At 42.5% G+C, this 7,819-nt stretch overlaps 1 long non-coding RNA gene across 1 annotated transcript in view; it reads right to left on the bottom strand.

Moving 5' to 3' along the window:
* Window positions 1-7,338, bottom strand: part of LOC104965718 (uncharacterized) — an 8,676-nt gene extending 1,338 nt beyond the window's left edge. Inside the window, exons 1-2 of the long non-coding RNA XR_800569.1 lie at window positions 7,262-7,338; window positions 5,443-5,449 (exon numbers count right to left, since the gene is read on the bottom strand). This is a non-coding gene — a long non-coding RNA (uncharacterized lncRNA). The remainder of the gene's footprint in view (window positions 1-5,442; window positions 5,450-7,261) is intronic.
* Between the last annotated feature and the right edge of the window lie 481 nt (window positions 7,339-7,819).

The following is a 7,819-nucleotide window of genomic DNA, read 5'->3' as shown; positions in this document are numbered from 1 at the left end:
TTTAGCCAGGGAGCAGGAGGGGACTGATGAGCCGGCCGAGATGTGAGAGGACAGAGAGAGTCCAGAGAGGATGAGAGAGTAGAGAGGAGAGTTTCTGCAGCAGAGTTTGGAGGCAGGAGTTGGAACGAGTCAGAGGAAGGGAAGGCTGAGAGCACCGATGAGGCAAAGGTAGAAGGGGAGAGGGAACGGAGGTTACGGCGGACAGGTGCAGGATGAGAAGAGATTAGTTCGTTATGTTTGGAAAGGGGTAGAGAGAATGAAATGAAGAAGTGATCGGATGTGTGGAGCGGGTTTACAGAGAGGTTAGAAGTAGTGCAGTTCCTTGAGAATATGAGATCAAGGACATTGCCAGCTTTATGAGTTGGTGGGGATGGAGACAGTGAGAAGGCAAAGGCGGTTAACAGAGATGTTAGTTCATCTATCTTCCCTGTCTGGAGGTTGAAGTCTCAGAGAAGTACAGCGGGAGGGCCAGTTTCAGGGATGTGTGAGAGGAGATTATCTAATTCCTCCAAGAAGTCCCCCAAGGCGCCTGGTGGACGGTAGAGAACAACAATGGTTAATTGTATAGGATGTGTTACTGTGACGGCATGGAATTCAAAGGTGGAAGAAGTGAAGTTAGGTAGCTTGAAGAGGGAAAAGCTCCAGTTGGGAGAGAGCAGGAGACCAGTGCCACCTCCTGCCAGTGGGTCTGGGTGTATGGGGGAAGGAATATGCTTTTGACAGAGCTGCTGGGGTGGATGTGTTGGATGGAGTAATCCAGGTCTCCGTGAGAGCAAGGAAATCCAGAGACTGAAGGGAAGCGTAGCCAGAGATGAAGTCAGCCTTAGGAACAGCTGACTGGCAGTTCCACAGGCCCCCTGAAACTAGATGTTGGATCTCAGTGGAGCATGTGGGATAGACGAGAGCAGGCCGGTTATATCGATTAGGAGATACACGGGGCCAGTGATAATTGCGAGCAGACACATTAACAGGAATGGAGAAAATACACATGATTATAGCATGAGGGGCTAGAAAACCAAAGAAAATAAAACACCAGCGATACTTAGCTCAATTAAAGTAGGATTTGCCTCCTCTTTGCCTCCCTCGTGACTCCCGCAGGACTCCAATGTCTTTGTCAGTCTTAATCCCGCAGGACTCCAATGTCTTTGTCAATCTTCGTCTGGCTGACGCTCCAGGAAAGAGCTACCTAAGATGGACACCTGATTGCTGAGTTCTCAGAGTTCTAATTAGTTAACTCTTTTCAGCTGATGGGCGACAGCAGAGTGTCCCTGCCTATTGTAATGCAGGGTTGAGGCGCGTGACCCACTGAGACCTGTGTAACAGGTTCAGTTGAGCAGATCTGAGATTTAAAATCTCTCAAAAGCGCTGTTTTAGCCACAATAACTACAGAACAATTATACAGAGTAGAATAAATGAAACAAGAAGTCTATTTAAACAAGAATATAAGTTACAGTGATTGCTGAGTCAATAGGTAGTGTCCTCACCCGGTCATAGATGCACACAGAAATGATTGGGATACCATACTGTATAAACCAAAAATAAATGCTGCCATCTTTTTATTGCATATTGTCGTACTTTTTATACATTTACACCAGGCTTCAAATAAATCCATACATCAACTGTGGAAGTGCTATTTTAGTTCCATATTTTGTTGTGTTGTTTGTTGTATTGATAGTATTGACATGGGGTCAAACTCCGGTCAGTAATTACACCACAACACAATCCCCCCCCCCCCCCTCCCTAGCACACATGACATGACTACTGGAAGGGCTCCCACTCAATGTGATGTAGGTAGGATGGTTTGACATTACAGCAACACTATTGGTACCAGAATGTCTGTGTTTTGAGGGACTTTTGTGTACAAATAAATGTATGTACAGGGTGTGTGTGCCTATCCTCTGTGTTCCTTTTGATTCTTGGGACGACGGCATATTCTAGTAACCAGACGGACGTCAGAGGTCTATTCTGGATGCCCAGTACAACAGCCGGCCAGCAACAGCAGCAGCAGGGGGAAGGAATGCCGTCAATCCGGAGGCCTTGGCAGAGTGATCGCTGATCCTGTAGGAGGAAGCGGAGATGGCAGCTCTCCTGTTTCATAGGTTGTGGAAGAGAGCGATAGAGAGAAGTGGGGAGAGAAAAGGGGGAGTTGGACTGGGGACATGATGCCCATGAGAGGGAGAGGAAAGAGAGTGAGTGAGAGTGGCGTTGGGGGGGGGCTGAAGGCATTCTGTTTGGTGCCAGTCGAGCCAGCTTTCTGGCATGCCGCATTCCAGGAGATCAACACCACGGTGTTTCCTTTCACCCCTACCCACCCACGTCCACCACTCTACAGCCCACCCCAATGCTCAGCACCATTTTTTATTCAATATGTTCTTAATGAACAGGAAAAAACAATCAACTGTGTTTTTATTGGAACAAAAAGTGTAAACTAATCCAGACAAGCGGCCAACACTGGACGGTCTTTATCAAACTAAACAAACTAACCTTCAGAGAGACAACATAAGTTGTAAGGCCTTTACACACCGGGGAAAAAACAAACAATAAGAAAATGCTAAGTACTCGCCTGGGAATATTATATGGCCAGGACTTTTATTGTGAAAGCTAAGAACGGAAGGTGTTGATTTTGAATTTGCTGCTTCTGTCAAGGTTTAAATGAGTATGTATGATTGTCATCCTGGTTATGGACTATGTAGCCTCCGTGTTGTTCTTCAATAATCTTCAAATAAGTGCAGTTTTCCCATGCAAAAATGCCCCTGATAAATTCAGGCCTATAAAAGGAAATGTAAAATGTTTTAAAAATAAATAACAAATTGTTTCTCTTACAGATAATAAAAGAAGAAATGGAAGCAGTTTAACACCCCCTTCTTCATTTGAGTTGTTGCCTCCATGCACTTTGAACTTTGAATGTTTTTTGAGACGTGTGTTTGAAATGCTGGCTCTCTGACGGGCCAGGTTTTCAGTTGGGTTATGAGGGAGATAAGTTCCTGGTAAGAGGATAATGGTTTGATTTCAAAATATCAACAGCTGATTGTCACTTATCCAACACCATGTCATAGAAGGTTACTAATCATAACACTGACGCAATTCATTAGTTTTGAAATTACTGGATGAGTCTGACCATGGATCTTTGTTGCATTTCACCCAGCCTACCTTTCTCACATCACTTCCTGCCAACTCTCTACAGCAAAGTATTTAACAAAATAAAAGTATAAAAGGCTCCCAAAATCCTTTTACATACAGTATGTAATTTTCTGTCAGTGCTGTCAATAGAGACATTAAAGGTAGGGTAGATAAGAATGGAGAAACCAGCTGGAGTAAGCTAGAATTTGAAAGTACACAACCAAAAAAAATCTACCCCTTCCTTCAGACTTCCTCACAGAGCCCCTCCTCCAACACACACACACGCGCACATGACCAATGAGGGCACGAGATAAATTTGTGCACAAGATGGAAGGCTGACAGGCATTCAGGCCACCCAATTATCTGCCGCGGGCCGGGGCAGATAATTGGACTTGATTTTTACAGCGCCACGGCTTCCACAGATGAAATATTTGTGTATATTTGATGTCAAAGCATTTAATTTATTCATTGCTATCGGGATGTTAAGAGCATTCCATGGAATATAACAAAAAGTGTTTCTGAAGTGAATTACCTACCCTACCTTTAACTAAAGACTATACTCAAAGAAGAACATATGCAGATTTATAAATGTCGCACGGAAGTGGTCATTCAACGGTTTGACAACAACAAACAATTTATTTTAAGTGTGCAAGCTTCCTGGGGGTTTTGGATATTGTAGAACGATCGAGGGTCGAGTATCTTTCACGACTCAGGCTTATTATACAGTAAATCAAGACATTACAGTAGGCAGCAACAACACCACTGGCGGGCTTAATCTGAAGTAAGGCAGTCCCTCGCATGCCGTAATGCATGTCGCAACACTGTCATAACAGCCTTAACTCTGTATGCATTGTATGCATATGTGACATCTCCCCTTTTTTCCTAGTTATTTAATTTTAAATAACTGTAAAGAGTTTTGACAGATTAGTCACAGCATCATCCTGTAATGGTAAACAACAGTCAAACTGTGATAGCAAATGTTCATTCAGTCGTACTGACAAACCAAAAGTGTCCTATGGTTAACTTCACAGATTATGTTAATAAAGATGGGTAACCAATACCTTCGTGCTGTTCGTGATAAAATAAAATTCAAGATGCAAGTTTTTTTTCTTCCAAACATTGCAGCAGTAATATCACATTTGTACATAACATTCACAATAAACAGAACTCAAAATTTAGTAGACTCAGAGTCCACATGTGTTTCATTTTCTCCCTTCCAAAGGCCATAGGTGATTTTTTTTCTTATTCACCCCCAGAGGTCATTGTGAAACACCCAAAACACTCCTGTCTACAAGTCCAACCTAGTGGCCGGCTTACTGACATGGCCAGACCTGGTCTGAACACGTCCTGGTGTTGGTGTATGGGTTGTCACCTCACTTGGTTTCAAGCTCCTGGCAGCTCCTGCATATGTTGACAATGTTCTTAATGTCTACAGAGAGCCCCGGCCACCAAACTGATGCATTCCCCCTTTCTCTGCATTTTGAGAGCCCCTGGTGTCCCTCATGTATTTTCTGCAAAATGTCTGCTCTCAGCGAGTGACACGAACCCATCCGTGTTTCCTTGTATGACTAAGGCCCATCAGCCTCGCGAATAGCTCTTTTTCGACTTTGCGTATAGTCCCTGAGATCTGTTCAGGTGGAACATTACTCGCACTGTAGTTCAGGCCATCCTGCCTTAATGCAGCTTGATGACAGCCCTGACAGCTCCACTGTCGGGACTGCTGTCTCTACTCTCCACTTCTCGTGACGCACTGCTGGGAATGCCTGTACTACGTGTCGGCTACATTAGCATCGCACATCTTCTTGAGTGTGCAGTCTCTTCTTCTGTGTGCTGTCGCCTGTGGGTTCGGGACAGTAGTGTCGGCGACAACACAGGGGTCTCCCAAGACACCATGCTCTGCTAAAAGCGTCTTGTACTCATCCAGAGCCTCATAGTAACGCTGCACATCTCAGGGCGACGTTAATCTAGTTTGTTTGTTCGATCCAGGAACTCGATCCCAAGCCAACATGACTACCTTGTCAAACTGGTCTCACGAAGCCCAATAGAGAGAGAGCCAGAGCACTCGCTTTTTCTAAGGTCTGGCACCGTAGCGGTTCTCCGCGTTCTTGAGACGCTCAAACAGTAGGCTACTGGCTTCCAGCTCCTCTTTCCATGGGCTCGAGGAGACCCCCCAGGCCGCTCTGCATCAAGCCAGCACCGATGTGGCGGTTTGAGCCGGCACNGAGACACTACATACTGATATACACCTGAACATCAGCAGGAGAGGACTCTTTAAAGTAGAGACACTACATACTGATATACACCTGAACATCAGCAGGAGACTCTCCTGCTGATGTTCAGGTGTATATCAGTATGTAGTGTCTCTACTTTAAAGAGTCCTCTCCTGCTGATGTTCAGGTGTATATCAGTATGTAGTGTCTCTACTTTAAAGAGTCCTCTCCTGCTGATGTTCAGGTGTATATCAGTGTGTAGTGTCTCTACTTTAAAGAGTCCTCTCCTGCTGATGTTCAGGTGTATATCAGTATGTAGTGTCTCTACTTTAAAGAGTCCTCTCCTGCTGATGTTCAGGTGTATCAGTATGTAGTGTCTCTACTTTAAAGAGTCCTCTCCTGCTGATGTTCAGGTGTATATCAGTATGTAGTGTCTCTACTTTAAAGAGTGCTGATTTTTGCCTTTGTATACCGTTTACATGCACTAAAACCTATACAACACACTAGAGGAAAGAGAAACAACAAAAAGAATACTAGGTCCTCTTTAAAGCCTTTTAGTTTCTGCAAAGGCAGCTTTTGTTTCCCAAAACATTGATCTTTTGAGAACTTAAGCTTGCATGTAAACTGAAAAACTGAGCATTATAGAAATAAATGCTCATATTTATCCAAGTAAGGTGATGAGAAACGTTTTGTATTTTCGTATTCCATTGGAGCGAATATGAAGCAACCCCACCTTACGTGTGAACCTACTGAACACATTTCATTATTCACAGTTTGATCTGAGTCATGAGCATGCTCTGAATACCGGTTGTCATTGATAATTATTATGAAGTGTGACGAATCCTATAGAAAATGAAGCCGTGTAGCAAAAATAACAACACAAAGCTGTCACTCAATACTCACCTGAAGAAGTCTGACCCTCAGGGTGTGTGTGTGTTTGCGACATATGTGGTTCCCATAGCTGAAATGCTGTCACATTAACATTGTTGGAGAATCATTTTGGTTGACTGACTGTTTCAACTGTTAAACTCTTAATATGCCGTGACATCTGTCATCTATTGATACTGTAGTTAACAATAAAAGGCACAACAATGTGTGAGAATATTAGAGACAAGTCCACAGCTGACACACACATACCAAAACATGCGTGATATGTACGAAGAAGAATGGGGTTATATAAATGGTCACGAATATATCTTAACTATATGATTACCTGTACATCTTCAGTTCATTTTACAACGTCTTGTCTGTTGTTATTCCACTGATTTGATCATATTTATTCACTTTACTTAAACTATGACCATTTAGAGGTATTATACTTGTTATAATCACTGTTTTAATAACATTTAATAATGTATTGCAACTTGGCTTTATAACAAATAATACTTACTTACTACAAAAAAATTATTATGAAATTTGACCTTGTGAGTATTTATGAAACGTCTTTATACGGTATTATTGTAAAGCATTATAAATATGATTAAATATTAAGTAATACATATACATACTGTGCTATAGGCAGATTATAAGTACTTTTATAATGCAGCTTATAAAACGGACAAGTCAAATCAAGCAATCTGATTGGTTCTTAGCCGTGGTATAATGAGCGTATATCACGAGTAGAATTGTAGTTACTTTTCACAACAAGTCAGTATCCCTCCGCGTCTGAGAAAAAGCTACAACCGTTACAGCTGTTACATTACGTCCGAAACTAACTAACTAACAAAGCTCAAGATGGAAACATTTAAGGTTAACTTCGACCTCCGGGGTGGCCTTACTATGGAGGAGTGGATTGAGCAGTGCCTATCTCCAGTAAGCACCTAAACGACGACATGCAGAGCTACGTGAAGAGCAGGTAGACCAACTGGAAAAGTAGCACCATTCAAAAGCTTTCTGATGCGGGTCTTGAAACAAAGCAGAGAAATGATGACCGTTAGTGGAAGCCGAATCTCGGGGACCGGAGAAAGTGGAGCAAAATTCTCGCCACGCTAAGCAGCAGCCTAGAACAGTGGTTCCCAACCTGGGGGGGGGGGCGCCAAAGATCGCAGGGGGGGCGCCAGGCCTCAGATGATTTGAGACCAAATATTATATTTAGACTTCTTTTTTTTACACATATGATTGTAACGCAATACATGATTGTCACTAAAAGCCTTGTCTCTACATTGCAATAAAACATTAAAAATAATTGATTAATTAATTTGAATAAAAATTCAAGTTAGTAGCTATTAAAGGCATAAAAAGACAGAAATGTATAATTCTTTCTTTAATAGAAATGTTTCTTCTGCCCGTAAAGTGTCCAAACCAGGCTTTTCTGGATAAGCGCATTTTTAAAGGTTTTGTAGATTATTTGGGACTTTTGAATCCACATAAACACATCGGCAAAATCCGGCTTACTTTGAGCATGTGTTTTAAACAGTTTAATCCCTTTGTGAATTGTTTCCACTTGCGCCGTCCTTTAATTTCTTCATACAGCGGGAATCCAAATGAAT

The sequence above is a fragment of the Notothenia coriiceps genome, unplaced genomic scaffold, assembly GCF_000735185.1.
Source record: "Notothenia coriiceps isolate Sejong01 unplaced genomic scaffold, NC01 NC01_scaffold00037246, whole genome shotgun sequence".
In the NCBI taxonomy this organism is placed as follows: domain Eukaryota; kingdom Metazoa; phylum Chordata; class Actinopteri; order Perciformes; family Nototheniidae; genus Notothenia; species Notothenia coriiceps.
This window is presented reverse-complemented; position numbering and strand designations above follow the sequence as displayed.